We start from the raw sequence: 24,097 nt of genomic DNA on the forward strand, positions 1-24,097 counted from the left end.
GGGTGGGGGAGAGGGCGAAAATTCTGGGGGCCTTGAAGAATGTGTGGAAGTCGAGAACATTATCTCGGAAAGCAAAAATGGGTATGTTTGAAGGAATAGTGGTTCCAACAATGTTGTATGGTTGCGAGGCGTGGGCTATGGATAGAGTTGTGCGCAGGAGGATGGATGTGCTGGAAATGAGATGTTTGAGGACAATGTGTGGTGTGAGGTGGTTTGATCGAGTAAGTAACGTAAGGGTAAGAGAGATATGTGGAAATAAAAAGAGCGTGGTTGAGAGAGCAGAAGAGGGTGTTTTGAAGTGGTTTGGGCACATGGAGAGAATGAGTGAGGAAAGATTGACCAAGAGGATATATGTGTCGGAGGTGGAGGGAACGAGGAGAAGAGGGAGACCAAATTGGAGGTGGAAAGATGGAGTGAAAAAGATTTTGTGTGATCGGGGCCTGAACATGCAGGAGGGTGAAAGGAGGGCAAGGAATAGAGTGAATTGGAGTGATGTGGTATACCGGGGTTGACGTGCTGTCAGTGGATTGAATCAAGGCATGTGAAGCGTCTGGGGTAAACCATGGAAAACTGTGTAGGTATGTATATTTGCGTGTGTGGACGTATGTATATACATGTGTATGGGGGGGGGTTGGGCCATTTCTTTCGTCTGTTTCCTTGTGCTACCTCGCAAACGCGGGAGACAGCGACAAAGTATAATAAAAAAAATATAATATTCATTTATTAATTAATTTTGCTTTGTTGCTGTCTCCAGCATTAGTGAGGTAGCGTAAGGAAACAGACGAAAGAATGGCCCGACCCACCAACATACACATGTATATACATACACGTCCACACACGCACATATACATACCTATACATCTCAACGTATGCATATATATACACGCACAGACATATACATATATACATATGTACATAATTCATAATGTCTGCCTTATTCATTCCTATCGCCACCCCGCCACACATGAAATAACAACCCCCTACCCCCTCATGTGTGTGAGGTAGCACTAGGAAAAGACAACAAAAGCCACATTCGTTCACACTCAGTCTCTAGCTGTCATGTAATAATGCACCGAAACCACAGCTCCCTTTCCACATCCAGGCCCCACAGAACTTTCCATGGTTTACCCCAGACGCTTCACATGCCCTGGTTCAATCCATTGAGAGCAGATCGACTCCAGTATACCACATCATTCCAATTCACTCTATTCCTTGCATGCCTCTCACCCTCCTGCATGTTCAGGCCCCGATCACTCAAAATTGTTTTCACTCCATCTTTCCACCTCCAATTTGGTCTCCCACTTCTCCTCGTTCCCTCCACCTCTGACACATATATCCTCTTGGTCAATCTTTCCTCACTCATTCTCTCCATGTGACCAAACCATTTCAAAACACCCTCTTCTGCTCTCTCAACCACTCTTTTTATTACCACACATCTCTCTTACCCTATTATTACTTACTTTATCAAACCACCTCACACCACATATTGTCCTCAAACATCTCATTTCCAGCACATCCACCCTCCTGCGCACAACTCTATCCATAGCCTACGCCTCGCAACCATATTACATTGTTGGAACCACTATTCCTTCAAACATACCCATTTTTGCTTTCCGAGATAATGTTCTCAACTTCCACACATTCTTCAACTCTCCCAGAACTTTCGCCCTCTCTCCCACACTATGATTCACTTCCGCCTCTATGGTTCCATCCGCTGCCAAATCCACTCCCAGATATCTAAAACACTTCACTTCCTCCATTTTTTCTCCATTCAAACTTACCTCCCAATTGACTTGTCCCTCAACCCTACTGTACCTAATAAGCTTGCTCTTATTCACATTTACTCTCAGCTTTTTTCTTTCGCACACTTTACCAAACTCAGTCACCAGCTTCTGCAGTTTCTCACATGAATCAGCCACCAAGGCTGTATTATCAGCGAACAACAACTGACTCACTTCCCAAGCTCTTTCATCCACAACAGACTGCATACTTGCCCCTTTTCGCAAAACTCTTGCATTCACCTCCCTAACAACCCCATCCATAAACAAATGAAACAACCATGGAGACATCACACACCCCTGCCGCAAACCTACATTCACCGAGAACAAATCACTTTCCTCGCTTCCTATTCATACACATGCCTTACATCTTTGATAAGTGAGCTTGGGAAGCAGACTTGTGTGAGGAAGTACCAGGAGAGACTGAGTGCAGAAAGGAAAAAGATGAGAACAAAGGACGTAAGGGGAGTGGGGGAGGAATGGGATGTATTTAGGGAAGCAGTGATAACATGCTCAAAAGATGCTTGTGGCATGAGAAGTGTGAGAGGTGGGCAGATTAGAAAGGGTAGTGAATGGTGGGATGAAGAAGTAAGATTATTAGTGAAAGACAAGAGGGAGGCATTTGGACTATTTTTGCAGGGAAATACTGCAAATGAGTGGAAGATGTATAAAAGAAAGAGGCAGGAGGTCAAGATAAAGGTGCAAGAGGTGAAAAGAGGGCAAATGAGAGTTGGGGTGAGAGAGTATCATTAAATTTTAGGGAGAATAAAAAGATGTTTTGGAAGAAGGTAAATAAAGTGCGTAAGACAAGGGAACAAATGGGAACTTCAGTGAAGGGGGCAAATGAGGAGATGATAACAAGTAGTGGTGATGTGAGAAGGAGATGGAGTGAGTATTTTGAAGGATTGTTGAATGTGTTTGATGATTGAGTGGCAGATATAGGGTGTTTTGGTCGAGGTGGTGTGCAAAGTGAAAGGGTTAGGGAAAATGATTTGGTAAATAAAGAAGAGTTAGTAGAAGGTCTGCGGAAGATGAAAGCCGGCAAGGCAGCGGGTTTTGCTGGTATTGCGGTGGAGTTTATTAAAAAAGGGGGTGACTGTATTGTTGACTGGTTGGTAAGGTTATTTAATGTATGTATGACTCATGATGAGGTGCCTGAGGATTGGCGGAACGCTTGCATAGTCCCATTGTATAAAGGCAAAGGGGATAAAAGTGAGTGCTCAAATTACAGAGGTATAAGTTTGTTGAGTATTCCTGGGAAATTATATGGGAGGGTATTGATTGAGAGGGTGAAGGCATGTACAGAGCATCAGATTGGGGAAGAGCAGTGTGGTTTTAGAAGTGGTAGAGGATGTGTGGATCAGGTGTTTGCTTTGAAGAATGTATGTGAGAAATACTTAGAAAAGCAAATGGATTTGTATGTAGCATTTATGGATCTGGAGAAGGGATATGATAGAGTTGATAGAGATGCTCTGTGGAAGGTATTAAGAATATATGGTATGGGAGGCAAGTTGTTAGAAGCAGTGAAAAAATATAGATATATTGATTATCCCTGGGGATAGGGGAGAAAGAATACTTCTCAGGTATCCCTGCGTGTCGTAGAAGGCGACTAAAAGGGAAGGGAGCGGGGGGCTGGAAATCCTCCCCTCTCGTTTTTCATTTTCCAAAAGAAGGAACAGAGAAGGGGGCCAAGTGAGGATATTTCCTCAAAGGCCCAGTCCTCTGTTCTTAACGCTACCTCGCTAACGCGGGAAATGGCGAATAGCATGAAAAAAAAAATATATATTGATAGAAACATTTTAGATAAACTTAATTTCAATTGATTATGCCCACTCTATTTAACTCATGCAACAATCTCAGCTGGTTTCAAATTGGAGGTAGCATACACTCCTAAATCGCTTCCATCATGTTTTTATTTACAACCTTTTGCAACAAATTACCTGTGCTGTTACCATAAACATGTATGCTTCTACTTTTTTCAGCATTAAAAGTCGAGTCATTCACTTAATGTCTCATTTAAGTGCTTCTACATCATCTTGTCTGTGACCTGGTAAATTTTTTGTCATCAAAAAGCTTACCTTGAGATTCAAAGTAAGTCATCGGCAAATAAAGTCCCATTAAGGTATCCTCTCCATCCTTCAAAATTCACTTTTATCAAGTCTTTTAAGAAATATTTTTAAACTTACAGTTTGGAAGATATATGTGAAACTGAAAAAGCTTTTTTAGTATAAACATGTTGAAGTTCTGCAGATGTTTTAGCACATGTACTAAAAAGTGCAAGAGTAAAGCATAAGTGTCAAAGTGACTGGTCAATGTGTATATTTATCGTTTATTTTACCAACACTGAAATGTTAATTACTGATTATTAGTCTGTTTCCTTTTTTATCTCGGGATGGGGAGAAAGAATTCTACCAACATATTCCCTGTCCGTCATAGAAGGTGACAAAGATGGACAGGAGTGGCTTGCTGGAAACCCTCCCCTTCGTGTACTTCAGCTTCTAAAAGATGGAACAAAAGGAGGAGCTAAGCTTGGAGAGCTCATCTTCCTTAGAGACTGAGGCTGGGATATCTTGTATGCATGTGGATGTAACCCAGATGAGAAGAAAGGAGAGATAGATAATTTGTTTGAGGAAAGGAACCCAGATAACCTCCCTCTGAGTGAAACAAATCTCAAGGGTAAGATGGTTTGGGAATGTCTTAGGGGTAAATAAGTGGTTATTGTGAAGGTGAGAGCTAAAGAAGGGGTAGCACAACCGCTGCAGCAGTTGTGAGAATGTGTGAAAGTGTAAGGAACCGAGCTCCAGACTGCTTTGGGTTAAAATGAAAGTGGATTACGAGAGATGGGTAATTATTAGTGCTTATGCACCTGACCGTAAGAAGAATGATGAAGAGAGATGAGTGTTTGAGCAATTTTGATGCAAGAGGCCAAGGATTAGTGATGGGCAATTTAACACATTCATTACGACCTGCTGTAGATATAAAGATACCTGTGTGCATGGCAATTTCAGTAATTCAAAGTGCTCATTATTTCAGATTTTGACTTTAGAAATTGTAGATGGGTCAACATACTAATACATTTGAGTTCTTTACTTTTTGCATTAGCACAGATTATTTCTACAGAATATTTATTTTTCATGAATACATATACATATGAATACGTATTTTGAAGGTTTGTTGAATGTGTTTGATGATAGAGTGGCAGATATAGGGTGTTTTGGTCGAGGTGGTGTGCAAAGTGAGAGGGTTAGGGAAAATGATTTGGTAAACAGAGAAGAGGTAGTAAAAGCTTTGCGGAAGATGAAAGTCGGCAAGGCAGCAGGTTTGGATGGTATTGCAGTGGAATTTAGTAAAAAAGGGGGTGACTGTATTGTTGACTGGTTGGTAAGGTTATTTAATGTATGTATGACTCATGGTGAGGTGCCTGAGGATTGGCGGAATGCGTGCATAGTGCCATTGTACAAAGGCAAAGGGGATAAGAGTGAGTGCTCAAATTACAGAGGTTTAAATTTGTTGAGTATTCCTGGTAAATTATATGGGAGGATATTGATTGAGAGGGTGAAGGCATGTACAGAGCATCAGACTGGGGAAGAGCAGTGTGGTTTCAGAAGTGGTAGAGGATGTGTGGATCAGGTGTTTGCTTTGAAGAATGTATGTGAGAAATACTTAGAAAAGCAAATGGATTTGTATATAGCATTTATGGATCTGGAGAAGGCATATGATAGAGTTGATAGAGATGCTCTGTGGAAGGTATTAAGAATATATGGTGTGGGAGGCAAGTTGTTAGAAGCAGTGAAAAGTTTTTATCGAGGATGTAAGGCATGTGTACGTGTAGGAAGAGAGGAAAGTGATTGGTTCTCAGTGAATGTAGGTTTGCGGCAGGGGTGTGTGATGTCTCCATGGTTGTTTAATTTGTTTATGGATGGGGTTGTTAGGGAGGTGAATGCAAGAGTTTTGGAAAGAGGGGCAAGTATGAAGTCTGTTGGGGATGAGAGAGCTTGGGAAGTGAGTCAGTTGTTGTTCGCTGATGATACAGCGCTGGTGGTTGATTCATGTGAGAAACTGCAGAAGCTGGTGACTGAGTTTGGTAAAGTGTGTGAAAGAAGAAAGTTAAGAGTAAATGTGAATAAGAGCAAGGTTATTAGGTACAGTAGGGTTGAGGGTCAAGTCAATTGGGAGGTGAGTTTGAATGGAGAAAAACTGGAGGAAGTGAAGTGTTTTAGATATCTGGGAGTGGATCTGGCAGCGGATGGAACCATGGAAGCAGAAGTGGATCATAGGGTGGGGGAGGGGGCGAAAATTCTGGGAGCCTTGAAGAATGTGTGGAAGTCGAGAACATTATCTCGGAAAGCAAAAATGGGTATGTTTGAAGGAATAGTGGTTCCAACAATGTTGTATGGTTGCAAGGCGTGGGCTATGGATAGAGTTGTGCGCAGGAGGATGGATGTGCTGGAAATGAGATGTTTGAGGACAATGTGTGGTGTGAGGTGGTTTGATCGAGTAAGTAACATAAGGGTAAGAGAGATGTGTGGAAATAAAAAGAGCGTGGTTGAGAGAGCAGAAGAGGGTGTTTTGAAATGGTTCGGGCACATGGAGAGAATGAGTGAGGAAAGATTGACCAAGAGAATATATGTGTCGGAGGTGGATGGAACGAGGAGAAGAGGGAGACCAAATTGGAGGTGGAAAGATGGAGTGAAAAAGATTTTGTGTGATCGGGGCCTGAACATGCAGGAGGGTGAAAGGAGGGCAAGGAATAGAGTGAATTGGAGCGATGTGGTATACCGGGGTTGACGTGCTGTCAGTGGATTGAATCAAGGCATGTGAAGCGTCTGGGGTAAACCATGGAAAGCTGTGTAGGTATGTATATTTGCGTGTGTGGACATATGTATATACATGTGTATGGGGGTGGGTTGGGCCGTTTCTTTCGTCTGTTTCCTTGTGCTACCTCGCAAACGCGGGAGACAGCGACAAAGCAAAAAAAAAAAAAAAAAAAACATATTACAAATGGTACGTATTTCATTGATGTATATCCAATTTCTAAAAGAGGAAATAGGAGTCAAGCGGGGAGTGCTCATCCTCCAAATGGGGTGTCAGAATGTGTGTGGATGTAACCAAGATGAGAAGAAAGGAGAGTTAGGTTGTATGTTTGAGGAAAGAAACCTGGATGTTCTGGCTCTGAGTGAAAAGTTCAAGGGTAAAGGGGAAGTGTGGTTTGAGAAAGTCTTGGGAGTAAAGTCAGGGATTGGTGATAGGATAAGAGCTAAGGAAGGAGTAGCACTACTCCTGAATCAGGAGATGTGGGAGTATATGATAAGTGTAAGAAAGTGAATTCTAGATTGATGTGGGTAAAGCTGAAAGTGGATGGAGAGAGATGGGTGATTAATGGTGCTTATGCACCTGGTCATGAGAAGAAAGATCATGTGAGGCAAGCGTTCTGGGAGCAGCTGAGTGAGTGTGTCAGCAGGTTTGATGCATAAGACCAGGTTATAGTGATGGGTGATTTAAATACGAAGATGAGAAATGTGGCAGTTGAGGGTATAATTGGTGTACATGGGGTATTCAGTGTTGAGAATGGAAATGAAGAGCTTGTGTATTTTTGTGCTGAAAAAAGACTGGTGATTGGGAAGATCTAGTTTAAAAAGAGAGATATACGTAAGTATACCTATGTTAGTAGGAGAGATGGTCAGAGGGCATTATTGGATTACATGTTAATTGATAGGCATGTAAAAGAGACTTTTGGATGTTAATGTGCTGAGAGGGGCAGATGGAGGGATGTCTGACCATTATCTTGTGGAGGTAAAAGTGAAGATTTGTAGAAGTTTTCAAAAAAGAAGAGAGAATGTTGGGGAGAAGAGGGTGGTGAGAATAAGTGAGCTTAGAAAGGAGACTTGTGTGAGGAAGCACCAGGAGAGATTGAGAGTAGAAAGGCAAGAGTTGAGAGCAAATGACGTGAGGGGAGTGGGTGAGGAATGGGATGTATTTAGGGAAGGAGTGATGGCTTGTGCAAAAGATGCATGTGGCACCAGAAAGGTGGAAGGTGGGCAGTTTAGAAAGGGTAGTGAGTGGTGGGATGAAGTAAAGCTGTTAATGAAAGAGAAGAGAGAAGTGTTTGGATAAAACTTGCAAGGAAGGAGTGCAAATGACTGGGTGATGCATAAAAGAAAGTGGCAAGAGGTCAAGAGAAAGGTGCAAAGGTTGAAAAAGAGAGCAAGTGAGAGTTGGGGTGAGAGAGTATCATTAAACTTTAGGGATAATAAAAAGATGTTTTGGAAGGAGGTAAATAATGTGTGTAGGACAAGAGAACAAATGGGAACATTGGTGAAGGGGACAAGTGGGACGTAATAACAGGTGGTGATGAAGTGAGGAGATGGAGTGAGTATTTTGAAGGTTTGTTGAATGTGTTTGATGATAGAGTGGCAGATGTAGGGTGTTTTGGTCAGGGTGGTGTGCGAAGTGAGAGGGTCAGGGAGAATGGTGTGGTTAAGAAAGAAGGGGTAGTGAAAGCTTTGCAGATGAAATCCAGTAAGGTTTAGATGGTATTGCAGTAGAATTTATTAACAAAGGGGGATGACTGTGTTTTTGATTGGTTGGTGAGGATATTCAATGTATGTATGGATCATGGTGAGATGCCTAAGGAGTGGTGGAATGCATGCATAGTGCCATTGTACAAAGGCAAAGGGGATAAAGGTACTCGAGTGTTCAAACTACAGAGGCATAAGTTGGTTGAGTATTCCTGGGAAAATGTCTGGGAGGGTATTGATTTAGAGGGTGAAAGCATGTACAGAGCATGAGATTGGGGAAGAGCAGTGTGGTTTCAGAAGTGGTAGAGGATGTATGGATCAGGTATTTGCTTTGAAGAATGTGTGAGAAATACTTAGAAAAACAGATGGATTTGTATGTAGCATTTATAGATCTGGAGAAGGCATATGATAGGGAAGGTCTTAAGAGTATATGGTGTAGGAGGTAAGTTGCTAGAAGCAGTGAAAAGTTATTACCAAGGATGTAAGGTATGTGTACGAGTAGGAAGAAAGGAGAGTGTTTGGGACCCAGTGAATTTTGGTCTGCGGCAGGGGTGTGTGATGTCCCCATGGTTGTTTAATTTGTTTGTGTATGGGGTGGTATCAGTAAATTTCAGGGGGAACAAGATGTTTTGGAAGGAGGTAAATAATGTGTGTAGGACAAGAGAACAAATGGGAAAATCACTGAAGGAAGTAATGGGGTATAGAGGAGATGGAGTGAGTAAAGGATTATTGAATGTATTTGCTATGGTAGTAGATGTAGGATGATTGTGTTGGGGTGATATTTGAAGTAAGAGAGTCATAATAATTAGTTCATTGAAGAGAAAAGAGGTGGGTGAAAGCCTTGCTTAAGATGAAATGTGGCAAGGTAACGAGTGGATGATAATGCAATTGAATTTCTTAAAGAAGGGATGACTTTATTTTTTTCCTTTAACAAAAGTCCACTTCAAGGCTGGGCTTGAATTGAAATATACAGAGGATTATGAAGGGGAAAAAGAAGAGACAAGGGAAAGTAATTATGAAATTTGAAGGAGGTGAAAAACCTGTCTTTTAAAATATACCAGGTCAGTTACTGGGAAAGACATAAGAGGATAGAGAGTTTCTGAAGTGCCTGAGGATTGGAAGAATGCTTGTACAGTGCCACTGTAGAAAGGCAAGGGAGACAAAGGTGAATGTTTGAGTTGCAGATAGCTTAAGACAGGGTTAATAGAGATGCTTTGTGGAAGTTGTTGAAAATATGTGGTGCGAAGGGGAAAGCTAGTAGAAGTAGCGAGTAGTAATTATCAATAGAGAAAGCATAAGTGGGAGAGGAAAGAGTGAGTAGTTCCACAAAGTTATGTCTGCAGCAGTAGTATGTGATGTCACCATGGTTGTTTAATTTGTTTGTGTATGGGGTGGTTAGGGAGGTAAATGCAAGAGTAACATGGCAGTTGAGGGTATAACGGTGGCAGTAAGGTTCAGTAAGGTGAATAAAATGCTTGTGGCATTGTAATGTACAAGAGAAAGCAGCAGGAAGTCAAGAGGCAGGGGCAGGGGCTGATGAGGGCAAATGAGAGTTGGGGTCAGCATATATCAGTAAATTTCAGGGGGAACAAGATGTTTTGGAAGGAGGTAAATAATGTGTGTAGGACAAGAGAACAAATGGGAACATTGGTGAAGGGGACAAGTGGGACGTAATAACAGGTGGTGATGAAGTGAGGAGATGGAGTGAGTAAAGGATTATTGAATGTATTTGCTATGGTAGTAGATGTAGGATGATTGTGTTGGGGTGATATTTGAAGTAAGAGAGTCATAATAATTAGTTCATTGAAGAGAAAAGAGGTGGGTGAAAGCCTTGCTTAAGATGAAATGTGGCAAGGTAACGAGTGGATGATAATGCAATTGAATTTCTTAAAGAAGGGATGACTTTATTTTTTTCCTTTAACAAAAGTCCACTTCAAGGCTGGGCTTGAATTGAAATATACAGAGGATTATGAAGGGGAAAAAGAAGAGACAAGGGAAAGTAATTATGAAATTTGAAGGAGGTGAAAAACCTGTCTTTTAAAATATACCAGGTCAGTTACTGGGAAAGACATAAGAGGATAGAGAGTTTCTGAAGTGCCATGGGGTGGTTAGGGAGGTAAATGCAAGAGTATGCAGTCTGTTGGGGATGAGAGGGCCTGGGAAGTGAGTCAGTTGTTCGCTAATGATACAGCTCTAGTGGCTAATTCGAATGAGAAATTGCAGAAGGTAGGGACTGAATTTGGAAAAGGGTGTGAAAGGAGAAAGTTCAGAGGGAATGTGAATAAGAGCAAGGTTATTAGGTTCAGTAGGGATTGAAGGACAAGTAAATTAGGATATATGTTTGAATGGAGAAAAATTAGAGGAAGTGAAGTGTTTTAGATATCTGGGAGTGGACTTAGCAGCAAATGGAACCTTGGAAGCAGAAGTGAGTCACAGAGTTGGAGAGGGGGCAAAGGTTCTGGGAGTGATGAAGAATGAGTGGAAGGAGAGAACGTTTTCTTGAAGAGTAGAAATGGGTATGTTTGATGGAATAGTAGTTCCAACAATGTTATATGGTTGCAAGACACTGGTTATAGATGAGGTTGTACAGAGGAGGATGTATGTGTTGGAAGTAAATGTTTGATATTTGGTGTAAGGTGTTTGTATTGAGTAAGTATTGAAAGGGTAAGAGAGATGTGTGGAATTAAAAAGTTTGTGATTGAGAGAGCAGAAGAGGGTGTGTTGAAATGGTTCAGGCATATGGAGAGAATGAGTGAGGAAAGAGTGACAAATAGGATACATGTGTCAGAGGTGGAGGGAAGAAGGAGAAGCAGGAGACCAAATTAGAGGTGGAAGGATGGAGTGAAAAAGATTTTGAGCAATTGGGGCCTTAACATACAGGAAGGAAAGAGGCGTGCAAGGAATAGAGTGAATTGGAATGACGTGGTGTACTAGGGTCGATGTGCTGTTAGCGGACTGAACCAGGGCATGTGAAACGTCTGGGGTAAACCATGGAAAGGTGTGTGGGGCCTGGATGTGGATAGGGAGCTGTGGTTTTGATGCATTACACATGACAGCTAGAGACTAAGTGTGAATGAATGTGGCCTTTTTTTGTGTTTTCCTGACGCTAGCTCACTGAAGCAGTGGGTAGCAATGGTTTCCTGTGAGGCATGTTAGTGCCTGGAATGGATGAAGGCAAGCATGAATATGTACATGTGTATTTGTGTATATGTCTATGTGTATATGTTGATAAATATATGTATGTATATGTACGTGTATGGGCTTTTATGTATATATATGTGTATATGAGTGGATGGGCCATTCTTTGTCTGTTTCTTGGCGCTACCTCTGATGCGAGAAATAGCAATTAAGTAAAATGAATAAGATTTTCTTTTGTTCACTTATGTAAATTCTAGTTTTCTGTGTAGTAGTTTTGCGATGTATTAGATAAATGACTCCAAAGAGTAAATGTAAATTTGCCAGAAAAGGTGAAGGCAAAGACTGTAGTTATTTTGTAAATACTGTACACAGTTTCCATCTCCTGGCACCTCTAGGAGGACCTGCAATGATAAGCTAATTGTTTCTTTATTTACTTTCTCCAAATTCGTATTGTGCATTCATTATTTTTCTGTTTTAATTTGATACATGAGTATCTATTTCGTTTTTCAATATTGTGTGGATAACCACTGCCATCTAATCTCACACATCTGTTTTTGTCATCTGTTATGTGATGTCAGAATCATCAGTTTCAAAGCTGACACTGTCTTCTATTTCACTCTCTAGCCCACTCTACTGCATCCAGGATATCAACAATTCTTACAGTATCTGCCCCAGGCTTTAGATGGGTCACCAGTGGGGGGAATGTCATACCATCTCCACCAACATTCTGATGCCTATTGACCCATGTACTCAAAAACAATTGGCATAATGTCTGGTTCTTAATACTATCATCATTTTTCTTCTTGCTAATATCTCAGGTGCAAAATTTAAGAGGGTGTTCCTATAGCTACATCCATAGATGACATAAGTTATTTTTGGTGTTGCTGTTCGACAGTGCACTATTAATTGGTTAAATGCAAGAGTAACATGGCAGTTGAGGGTATAACGGTGGCAGTAAGGTTCAGTAAGGTGAATAAAATGCTTGTGGCATTGTAATGTACAAGAGAAAGCAGCAGGAAGGTCAAGAGGCAGGGGCAGGGGCTGATGAGGGGCAAATGAGAGTTGGGGTCAGCATATATCAGTAAATTTCAGGGGGAACAAGATGTTTTGGAAGAAGACTAATAGTTTGAGAAAAACAAGAGAACAAATGGGAAAATCACTGAAGGAAGTAATGGGGTATAGAGGAGATGGAGTGAGTAAAGGATTATTGAATGTATTTGCTATGGTAGTAGATGTAGGATGATTGTGTTGGGGTGATATTTGAAGTAAGAGAGTCATAATAATTAGTTCATTGAAGAGAAAAGAGGTGGGTGAAAGCCTTGCTTAAGATGAAATGTGGCAAGGTAACGAGTGGATGATAATGCAATTGAATTTCTTAAAGAAGGGATGACTTTATTTTTTTCCTTTAACAAAAGTCCACTTCAAGGCTGGGCTTGAATTGAAATATACAGAGGATTATGAAGGGGAAAAAGAAGAGACAAGGGAAAGTAATTATGAAATTTGAAGGAGGTGAAAAACCTGTCTTTTAAAATATACCAGGTCAGTTACTGGGAAAGACATAAGAGGATAGAGAGTTTCTGAAGTGCCTGAGGATTGGAAGAATGCTTGTACAGTGCCACTGTAGAAAGGCAAGGGAGACAAAGGTGAATGTTTGAGTTGCAGATAGCTTAAGACAGGGTTAATAGAGATGCTTTGTGGAAGTTGTTGAAAATATGTGGTGCGAAGGGGAAAGCTAGTAGAAGTAGCGAGTAGTAATTATCAATAGAGAAAGCATAAGTGGGAGAGGAAAGAGTGAGTAGTTCCACAAAGTTATGTCTGCAGCAGTAGTATGTGATGTCACCATGGTTGTTTAATTTGGTTATGGATCGGCTGGTGAGGGAGGTAAATGCAACCACATATGTTGTCTGTAGAGGGCGAGGGGGTCCTGAGAAGTGAGTAATTTTTGCTTGTGACAGCACTGGTGGAAGATTAAAGTAAGAAACTGCAGAAGTGTCTTAAATTTTGGAGAATGTGTGAAAGGAGGAAGTTGAGGGTAAACATGAATAAAAGCAAGGTTATTAGGTTTAGGTGTGCAAAAAGAGAGGTTAGTAAAGATCTGATTTTGAATGGAAAAAAACTTGGAGGAAGTGAAGTGTTTCAGATACCTGGTAGTGGGTATAGCAGCAAGTGGAAGCAAAAGGGGGGTCTTAGGGTGGGTGAGGGGGCAAAGGTTCTAGGAGCATTTACAAATGTAGGAAAAGAGAGGTGAATATCCTGGAGGGTGAAAATGGGTATATTTGAAGATATAATTGTCCCAATAATGTTGTATGGATGCAAGGCTTGGGCTGTAGATGAGAATGTACAGTAGAGGGTGATTGTGTTGGAGAGGAAATGCTTGAGGACAGTATTTGGTGTGAGGAGGGTTGATTGAGTAAATGATGATAGGGTTAGAGAGAGGTGTGATAATAAGAAGAGTATGGTTGAGAGAACTGAAGAGGGTGGTCTCAAATCGTTTGGACACATGGAAAGAATGTGAGGAGAGGTTGACAGAGAGGATGTATGGGTCAGAATTGGAGTGGAGAAAGGGAGATCAAATTGAAGATGGAAGGATGAAGTAAAAAAAGATTCTGAGTGCTTGGGGCCTGGACATGCGGAAGCATGCACGGGAAAGAGTGAATGACATGGTATATTGAGGTTGATATGCTGCCAGTGGAGGGAACCAGGACATATGAATCAGTGTTGGGAAACCACAGAAAAGTCTGTGTGGCCCAGTTGGGGATAGGATGCTGTGGTTTCAGTAAATTATCTCAGACAACTAGAGAAATGAAAGTGAGCAAGTGAGGCCTTTTTATTGTCTGCTCTTGGCACTACCCTGCTAACCCAGGAAAAGATGAACAAGTATGAAAGAAAGACCTTGTTTGATGAATTTTATTTTGACAGGTTCCAGCTGCATCAGTCAGATGCATGTTGTCAGGGTTGCACAGGTGCTGACAAGATTACCACCACTTGCAAAAAAATTTTTTGTTACTCATTGTCAACTTCTGATGCTGAAAGAGTCAGTGTCCATACAATCATTTCATGGGAACTGAAGAAAGATCATCACTGTCAAATAATTGAGGATCATCTTCCTGGTCCTCTAATAGATACCCAGTTTTCTTCCAAAAAAGCTCATGCAAATGTGCTCTTAATGTAATGGCTGAGGGAGGAATGACTGTGGGGAGAGATTATCTTGCTGCCATCTCAGCCACCATCTCAAGTTCAGCTCACAGCCTTCAAGTTGAGGTGCAAGACTTATGCATGAATATCTATCTAGAGGTATCACCTAGTTCACAAAAGTATCTGTATTGATGCATTGTTAATATGTACTGAAAAGTACATACCCCAAGACAGTGCCTTAAGAGATACTGTTCACCAACAGCAACCAAACAGAATTTTTTCCCATGCACCAATATCAATGTGATCCTTTATGTAAAAAGGTTGTGATCCAAAAAGGAGATTGAATACAAAACTTCTTTCGTTTCTAAAACTGTGTTGAGAATAACTGATTATGCCATACTACTCAAGGAGGATTAGACATGGCAGTCCAGTAGGAATAACTTCTTTTATCTCTAGAACTGTGCTGGGAATAAGTGATCAAGCCTTACTACTCAAGGAGGATCAAACATGTCAGTCCAGTAGGTAGAACAGAATCCAGATTCAGACTCATACAGGCATTTGTTATCCTAAGACAATCAACTGGTCAAAAACTACACTTTCAAGCACCGTAGACATGAAGTTCAGTACTGTTATAGGTGTATGGTTACCACTCTCAGTAAACCTTGTATGAAGATTGTCCAACCTTTTAACCTTACTAGAATCCATATCAAAGTATACTCTACACCTGCTCATAAGACACATCAGTGAGCCAAAATACACTGTCAGACTCATTTAAACTTTTGTAGAAATCTATTATTAAATTAACACCGAATTTTCCATTAATGGCATGTAACTTATCACCAAGCTTAGAAGCAGTGATTGTGAAGAAGTTTTTGGAGTGATTTGCCACTGATACCTTGCAAAAATGCAGGGTGTTATTACACTTGAGCCCAATGTTGTTTGTTGGAAGATGAACCAAGACTATTAAGGTCTGCCATCACTCTGTAGGTTGGTTTAAGTTTTCATTCATGATATCCTCATAATGTTCAGTTTTAAACTTATTCCTGTATTTATTCTAATCACATTAAAAGATGTACTGATTGCTTATCCACCTGATTGATTTTCAGACTTTTATTCAGAAACATCATAATATCTAATTTCAGAAACCATGATATTTGATTAATTTCAAAATTTCATGAGACATCCAGAACTCTAAGTCTCCATTTGAGCCATAATTCTTTAAATATAGCAATTGAATCTAATACAAACAAAATCTTCTGTAAACCACCTGGTATTACAAGATATTACATCAAATCGCTCAACATTACTGTAATGCTTTATTGAACAAATAGGCAGTGTTATGATTACTTATCAGAAACCTATTATCCTTATGTGTACAATAAGTAAGCATATGATCAGAGACCGGGTTATAGTGATGGGTGATTTGAATGCAAAGGTGAGTAATGTGGCAGTTGAGGGAGTAATTGGTATACATGGAGTGTTCAGTGTTGTAAATGGAAATGGTGAAGAGCTTGTAGATTTATGTGCTGAAAAAGGACTGGTGATTGGGAATACCTGGTTTAAAAAGTGAGATATACATAAGTATACATATGTAAGTAGGAGGGATGGCCAGATAGCGTTATTGGATTACGTGTTAATTGATAGACGCACGAAAGAGAGACTTTTGGATGTTAATGTGCTGAGAGGTGCAACTGGAGGGATGTCTGATCATTATCTTGTGGAGGCGAAGGTGAAGATTTGTGGGGGTTTTCAGAAAAGAAGAGAGAATGTTGGGGTGAAGAGAGTGGTGAGAGTAAGTGAGCTTGGGAAGGAGACTTGTGTGAGGAAGTACCAGGAGAGACTGAGTACAGAATGGAAAAAGGTGAGAACAAAGGAGGTAAGGGGAGTGGGGGAGGAATGGGATGTATTTAGGGAAGCAGTGATGGCTTGCGCAAAAGATGCTTGTGGCATGAGAAGCGTGGGAGGTGGGATGATTAGAAAAGGTGGGTAGTGGTGGAATGAAGAAGTAAGATTATTAGTGAAAGAGAAGAGAGAGGCATTTGAACGATTTTTGCAGGGAGAAAATGCAAATGAGTGGGAGAGGTATAAAAGAAAGAGGCAGGAGGTCAAGAGAAAGGTGCAAGAGGTGAAAAAGAGGGCAAATGAGAGTTGGGGTGAGAGAGTATCATTAAATTTCAGGGAGAATAAAAAGATGTTTTGGAAGGAGGTAAATAAAGTGTGTAAGACAAGGGAGCAAATGGGAACTTCAGTGAAGGGGGCAAATGGGGATGTGATAACAAGTAGTGGTGATGTGAGAAGGAGATGGAGTGAGTATTTTGAAGGTTTGTTGAATGTGTTTGATGATAGAGTGGCAGATATAGGGTGTTTTGGTCGAGGTGGTGTGCAGAGTGAGAGGGTTAGGGAAAATGATTTGATAAATAGAGAAGAGGTAGTAAAAGCTTTACGGAAGATGAAAACCGGCAAAGCAGCAGGTTTGGATGGTATTGCAGTGGGATTTATTAAAAAAGGGGGTGACTGTATTGTTGACTGGTTGGTAAGGTTATTTAATGTATGTATGATTCATGGTGAGGTGCCTGAGGATTGGCGGAATGCTTGCATAGTGCCATTGTACAAAGGCAAAGGGGATAAAAGTGAGTGCTCAAATTACAGAGGTATAAGTTTGTTGAGTATTCCTGGTAAATTATATGGGAGGATATTGATTGAGAGGGTAAAGGCATGTACAGAGCATCAGATTGGGGAAGAGCAGTGTGGTTTCAGAAGTGGTAGAGGATGTGTGGATCAGGTGTTTGCTTTGAAGAATGTATGTGAGAAATACTTAGAAAAACAAATGGATTTGTATGTAGCATTTATGGATCTGGAGAAGGCATATGATAGAGTTGATAGAGATGCTCTGTGGAAGGTTTTAAGAATATATGGTGTGGGAGGCAAGTTGTTAGAAGCAGTGAAAAGTTTTTATCGAGGATGTAAGGCATGTGTACGTGTAGGAAAAGGGGAAAGTGATTGGTTCTCAGTGAATGTAGGTTTGCGGCAGGGGTATGTGATGTCTCCATGGTTGTTTAATTTGTTTATGGATGGGGTTGTTAGGGAGGTGAATGCAAGAATTTTGGAAAGAGGGGCAAGTATGCAGTCTGTTGTGGATGAGAGAGCTTGGGAAGTGAGTCAGTTGTTGTTCGCTGATGATACAGCACTAGTGGCTGATTCATGTAAGAAACTGCAGAAGCTGGTGACTGAGTTTGGTAAAGTGTGTGAAAGAAGAAAGTTAAGGGTGAATGTGGATAAGAGCAAGGTTATTAGGTACAGTAGGGTTGAGGGTCAAGTCAATTGGGAGGTAAGTTTGAATGAAGAAAAACTGGAGGAAGTAAAGTGTTTTAGATATCTGGGAGTGGATTTGGCAGCGAATGGAACCATGGAAGCGGAAGTGAATCATAGGGTGGGGAAGGGGGCGAAAATTGTGGGAGCCTTGAAGAATGTGTGGAAGTCGAGAACATTATCTCGGAAAGCAAAAATGGGTATGTTTGAAGGAATATTGGCTCCAACAATGTTGTATGGTTGCGAGGCGTGGGCTATGGATAGAGTTGTGCGCAGGAGGGTGGATGTGCTGGAAATGAGATGTTTGAGGACAATATGTGGTGTGAGGTGGTTTGATCGAGTAAGTAATGTAAGGGTGAGAGAGATGTGTGGAAATAAAAAGAGTGTGGTTGAGAGAGCAGAAGAAGGTGTTTTGAAATGGTTTGGTCACATGGAGAGAATGAGTGAGGAAAGATTGACTAAGAGGATATATGTGTCAGGGGTGGAGGGAACGAGAGAAGTGGGAGACCAAATTGGAGGTGGAAAGATGGAGTGAAAAAGATTTTGAGTGATCGGGGCCTGAACATGCAGGAGGGTGAAAGGCGTGCAAGGAATAGAGTGAATTGGAACGATGTGGTATACCGGAGTCGACGTGCTGTCAATGGATTGAACCAGGGCATGTAAAGCGTCTGGGGTAAACCATGGAAAGTGTGTGGGGCCTGGATGTGGAAAGGGAGCTGTGGTTTCAGTGCATTATTACATGACAGCTAGAGACTGAATGTGAACGAATGTGGCCTTTGGTGTCTTTCCTAGCGCTACCTTGCACACATGAGGGGGGAGGGGGTTGTTATTGCATGTGTGGCGAGGTGGCGATGGGAACAAATAAAGGCAGACAGTATGAATTATGTACATGTGTATATATGTATATGTCTGTGTGTGTATATATATGTGTACATTGAGATGTATAGGTATGTGTATTTGCGTGTGTGGACGTGTATGTATATACATGTGTATGTGGGCGGGTTGGGCCATTCTTTCGTCTGTTTCCTTGCGCTACCTCGCTAACGCGGGAGACAGCGACAAAGCAAAATAAATAAATAAATAAATATGATCAGAGACCTACCTAAGACATAAGATCTACCTGAGACATGTAAGTAACAATGATGAGGTCCACAACGATTCACTTTTACTACTTTACCAAGTGGGCTTATCAGTACAGTATGTTGTTATAGACCACTTACTTGTACAAAGCAGTTTTAAGCATTATCTAGTGCATCTCATGACTTAAAGGTCTGTGTTAAAGTCACCAAGTATGACCATTTCATTATGGAAAAAAAAGAATTACTGCATGCATTCTCTAAGAGTTTAGAAATATTCCTTTCCTTCTCTGTTCTTCAGCAAACACCAGTCAGCACTGGCCAAGGCTTTGACAATGGAATTTCCAACTAGATGGTTTGAAAGCAATGGTGTTGTGAATGTAGATGTACACTCCACTGCTTTTAGGTGAGGCTTTCATAGGTTCTGTTTATTTCTATTATTGTTTCACCCACTTTTACAATAACTAACCCCACATTTTCTCAGATCTTCATAGCCCTTCCAATGATCATTCACATATTGGAAGATAAAACTAATGCTGTATATCACGCTGCACTGATCTTTCTAATGATAAGCATGAATGATGAGCATGTGAAAATTTGACGAAATGGTAATGTTATAAATGCTAATTTCTAACATTAGTGTTCGAAAAGAAACTGGTGAAAATATAGATTTTGCAAAGCCCTGTAGAGTGAGAAAAAAAGGTGTACTAAACTTTATTTTAGACATAGGGAAAGACTGAGAAAGATAACAGAATTTGAGTATTTTGGAGCTGTCTTGGGTTACTTAGGTGATAAAGATGGGGAGATAAGAGACAGAGCAGCACAAGTTAGAAGAGGGACTGGGTCCCCTAATAGAATGATGAAGTGTAGAGGTGTAAGTATGGAAGTGAAGAAAGGATTAAGGGACGGCGTGATCCTCCTGACAATGACCTATGCAGCTGAAACATGGGCATGAAATGAGTCACAAAGGCCAAGAATGCAGGCTGTGGAAATGAGCTATCTAAAAGGAGCATGTGGTATGACTGAATGGAATGAAGAAAGGAATGAGGGGTATATGAGACATGTGACACTGCAGAAATGAATTGTGGAGGGGTATGGAGGTTGAAACTTAATACTTTGAGGTGGTTTAGGCATGTGGAAAGAGAGCAAGACAGAGTTTAAAAGGAAAGGATATGACAGTACGATTCAAGGGGTTGGTGAGAACGGAACATCACCTATGACTTGGGGAGATAGTGTGGAAGAATGCTAAAGGGATAGAGTGAGTGAATAGTGCGAAAAGAAAAAAAATCATGAAGAGAGAAAAGAGAGTATGCAATAGGACCCAGAGGAACACCAATCTTGGCAGACAGCATGGGGAAGTCACTCCAATGATGACTGCTGCACTACAATAGCCAGAGATGAAACTATGCATCAGAGAACAGAGAGAAACAGAGAAACCAAAGGTAGAGAGTTTAGACAGCACAGACTTATTCCACACCCTGTCAATTGCTTTGGAGATGTTAAGGGCTATAGCAAAAGGTTCACCAAAGTTCCTGAGAGAAGAGGACCAGAGGTGTGTTGCAAAGGAAATCAGTAAACTTAGCACAGCAAAATCCATACTGGTAATCTGAAAATAGAGACTGGGATTTTGTATGTTTGAGAAAGTGATAGTTTAATCGAGTTTCAAAGACTTTGGAGATGGCAGAGGTGAGAGCGAAGGGGCAATAGTTGGATGGGTGTAGGGGATCTCCTTTCTTATTAATAGACTGCACTAAGGCGTACTGTCAAGCAGAGGGAAAAGACTAGGTTTTTAGACAGAAGCAAAATAGGTAAGTATGTACCCTTGGAACTCGAGAAGGAATGCCACCGGAATCATATTCCTTGTCCACCTAGAGCTGGGAGAGTACCTGGAAGACTGTGAGGAAAATAGAGGAGATGGCATAAGTTTAGTTAGAAGATAGTGGGATTAGATGCTGAATCATTCAAGGCTGAGTTACAGGAAAACAAGGTGCCAAAAAGAGTAGCTTTATCAGTTGGAGAATTAGCAATAGATTGATCTGGTCAGAAGAGAAGAGGAAAGGCTGAATTACAGTTGTTAATGTTTTTGGTTAAGGACTAAATATTTGTAAGTAAAAGCCAAGGCAGCACACTTTCTTTTTATGATATTGTGCTTGACTTTGTAAGGGACAGCTTTGCAATGATTCCATGCAGAAATGAAAGCAGAGTGGGATTTAGAGGAAGAGAAGAGTTTCATGGTCTGGTACACACTGTCACTGAGACAACAGGCATCGGAGCAGGAATGATCATACCAAGACTGAGGGGGCAAAAAGATTTCAGAAGATGGGATGTAAAATGCCATCCCAGCTAGGATAACTTGTGCTATGTGTTATGCACAACATGAAGCATCCTGACCAGAGAAGCAATACCCATCCATGGGAGGAGGAATAATCTTTGAGCACTTCCAAACTGCCAAAGTTGGATGGGCATGCCTGGATGGAACTGATAGAAATGAGTGTGTTCACAGCTAAAAGGGCAGAAATGGTGTATGTACAATGGAACAGAACTTTGTTGCAAGAAGTAAATTATCTGAAGAGTTGTACATAGCTGAAAGGAATGGGGGGACAAACAAAACACAACAGCATGGTAATAGAAGGAAGAGATTTTGAGCTAGATGGCATCAAAGTTAGGAGACTCAAGATCCAAAAGTTGAGCAAGGGTGTTTTTGTACTACAGTAGGCACAAACTGCACCCTTGGAGTGGAAACAGTGATACAGATTATAGTTTGAGATTTGATGGAGGAAAGGAAAAGTATCCTTAGACAATTAGGTTTCAGAGAGAAGATAAGGATTAGAGGAGGAGGTAAAAAGGTGGTGTTTAAAAGAAATAGAATTAAAACTGCAAATGTTGCAGAAATGGAGTGAAAAAGAGCCAGGATTAAAAGCGGTATCTATGGAAGTAAGGTGGAGTGGAAACAGTGATACAGATTATAGTTGGAGATTTGATGGAGGAAAGGAAAAGTATCCTTAGACAATTAGGTTTCAGAGAGAAGATAAGGATTAGAGGAGGAGGTAAAAAGGTGGTGTTTAAAAGAAATAGAATTAAAACTGCAAATGTTGCAGAAATGGAGTGAAAAAGAGCCAGGATTAAAAGCGGTATCTATGGAAGTAAGGTGGATCTCAGTTTTATGATGGCAGTCCAGGTATCCACTTAACCCCTCTTGACGAGTGGTGCCACTCCAAATTGGTGCCAGAGAATTGTTTGATGGACATGCTGGAATAAAATTTGAAAAAATTGGGAGGTGAGAGAAAGAAAAACAAACAAAGGTATGTGTGTGTTATTTGTTCTCAAGTATCGTTCATGAGAAAAGGAGGCTGTTGGAAGGGGTCTGAATTAGCAACCCAAAAGCTGTTGATGGATCAACCTTTTCTCATTTTCCTATCAAGAGCAGTGTCCTTCATGGTTCTGTCTTATCTCCTATGCTTCCTCCTGTTTATTAGAGGTCTTTCTTCAACAATATCAAAATACATTCATATACTGATGACACTGCATTCCTCCACTTTCCTCAAATATGATCCATACTTTCCTTCTTGATCTGTTTCTTGTCTTGACACAACTTTCTCCACAAACCCAGACTCTGAGTGGACATTTCAATGGCATGGATGGAGCCTGTTTAATTTTAATGTCTCCAAATCCAGTTTCTGCCCATGTCTTTCCTTGCTAACAAAAGGGGGGATCCATCCTTTCCTTCTTAATCTGTTTCTTGTCTTGACACAAATTTATAAAACAAGACTTGGGCTAGATATTTCATAGAGTGGATGGAACCTGATTAAGTTTAATGCTTCCTGAACCCAGTTTTTGCCATATCTCTTTCTATCTTAACCTTTCACAACTTTCATATCTCTTTTGATGAATCTATAATTCCACCACTTAATGTGTATACTTGATGTCACTATATCATCTCACAAATCATAGAATCTGCACATTATACAAATAGCTCAGTCTGCATCTAAGAAACTGGATGCCATAAATTCTTCTCTCTGAGCAGTTTCTCCATTTATACTAAGGACTATATCTTGTATGGAGCACAGTACTGCTCTCACATTGAGGGAGATTAAAGACCTGCACACCTACTAGACAGGATTGAGTCATATATTAAGATTTACCAGCTCTACCATTTTAACCTCACAACTGGACTCAGTTGCCCTATGCCACAATACTCACTTCTCTCTTTTACAAGAATTACTTTGGTTTTACTCCTGAGAGCTGGCTGCTTGTGTACCCATGCTAGACCACACATTACTCAGCAGACTACCATGTGTGTGGTACTATTCTGTGTAGCTGCTGGCAGCTTGTGAGAGGGCCATTTTGTTATCTTTCTTTCCCTACATCTCAAAACTTGGAACTTTGTACTCCCACAAGTGTTTCCAAACAACTATGACCTGGCCCATTTTAAAAGGCATGTTTTTCATTTCATCCAAAATCATTGGAATATCTTTTCCCATGTCTTATTTTTCCCTCCCTCTCCCCATTTCAATTAAGGCCCTACCACAGTGTGGACATTTGTATATGACTGTTCTTCCAACAAAAGAAAAAATAACCCTGATGACAATGGAGAAAGAATTCTAACCCCATATTCCCTACACATACAAGGTGACTATAAGGGGTAGGACTGGAGGGGCTGGAACCCTTCCTTTCTAGCATTTTAAGTAAGTGTGTATACTACCAGAATTTTTAGAAATAGAAACCTAGATTTATATGTCTTAGTGAAACAAAAGCTCAAAGGGAAGAGGAGAGAATGGTTTGAGAATGTATGAGGGGTAAAATTGGGTGTTAGGGTGAGGATGAGAGTAAAGAAAGGGGTGGCACTTCTGCTGGAAGAAAAGTTGGGTGAATGTGTGGAGTGTTAGGAAGTAAGCCCCAGGCTGATTTGGGTGGAGATGGTAGTAGAATTATGCATATGGTAGTGAGAGGAGTGACAAACAGCGGCAAGCATTTTGGGTGGAGCAGAAACAATGCATCATCAATTTTTATACAAGGGATAGTGAAGGGGTACCCATTGCAAATGAAAACTGTATTCAGCTTGTGGAGTTTTTTTTTTTTTTTTTTGCTTTGTCGCTGTCTCCCGCGTTTGCGAGGTAGCGCAAGGAAACAGACGAAAGAAATG

General features: G+C 40.8%; 1 long non-coding RNA gene across 2 annotated transcripts in view; it reads left to right on the forward strand.

Moving 5' to 3' along the window:
• Positions 1-24,097, forward strand: part of LOC139760476 (uncharacterized) — a 59,535-nt gene that overhangs the window by 14,694 nt on the left and 20,744 nt on the right. Inside the window, exons 1-2 of one of the 2 annotated variants that reach the window (XR_011715351.1) lie at positions 8,993-9,699; positions 10,413-19,360. This is a non-coding gene — a long non-coding RNA (uncharacterized lncRNA). Of the gene's footprint in view, positions 1-8,992; positions 9,700-10,412; positions 19,361-24,097 lie in introns of those variants that run through there. The other variant, XR_011715352.1, reaches the window with a different exon arrangement.

Source organism: Panulirus ornatus, chromosome 37 (assembly GCF_036320965.1).
Source record: "Panulirus ornatus isolate Po-2019 chromosome 37, ASM3632096v1, whole genome shotgun sequence".
NCBI classification, from domain to species: Eukaryota; Metazoa; Arthropoda; class Malacostraca; order Decapoda; family Palinuridae; genus Panulirus; species Panulirus ornatus.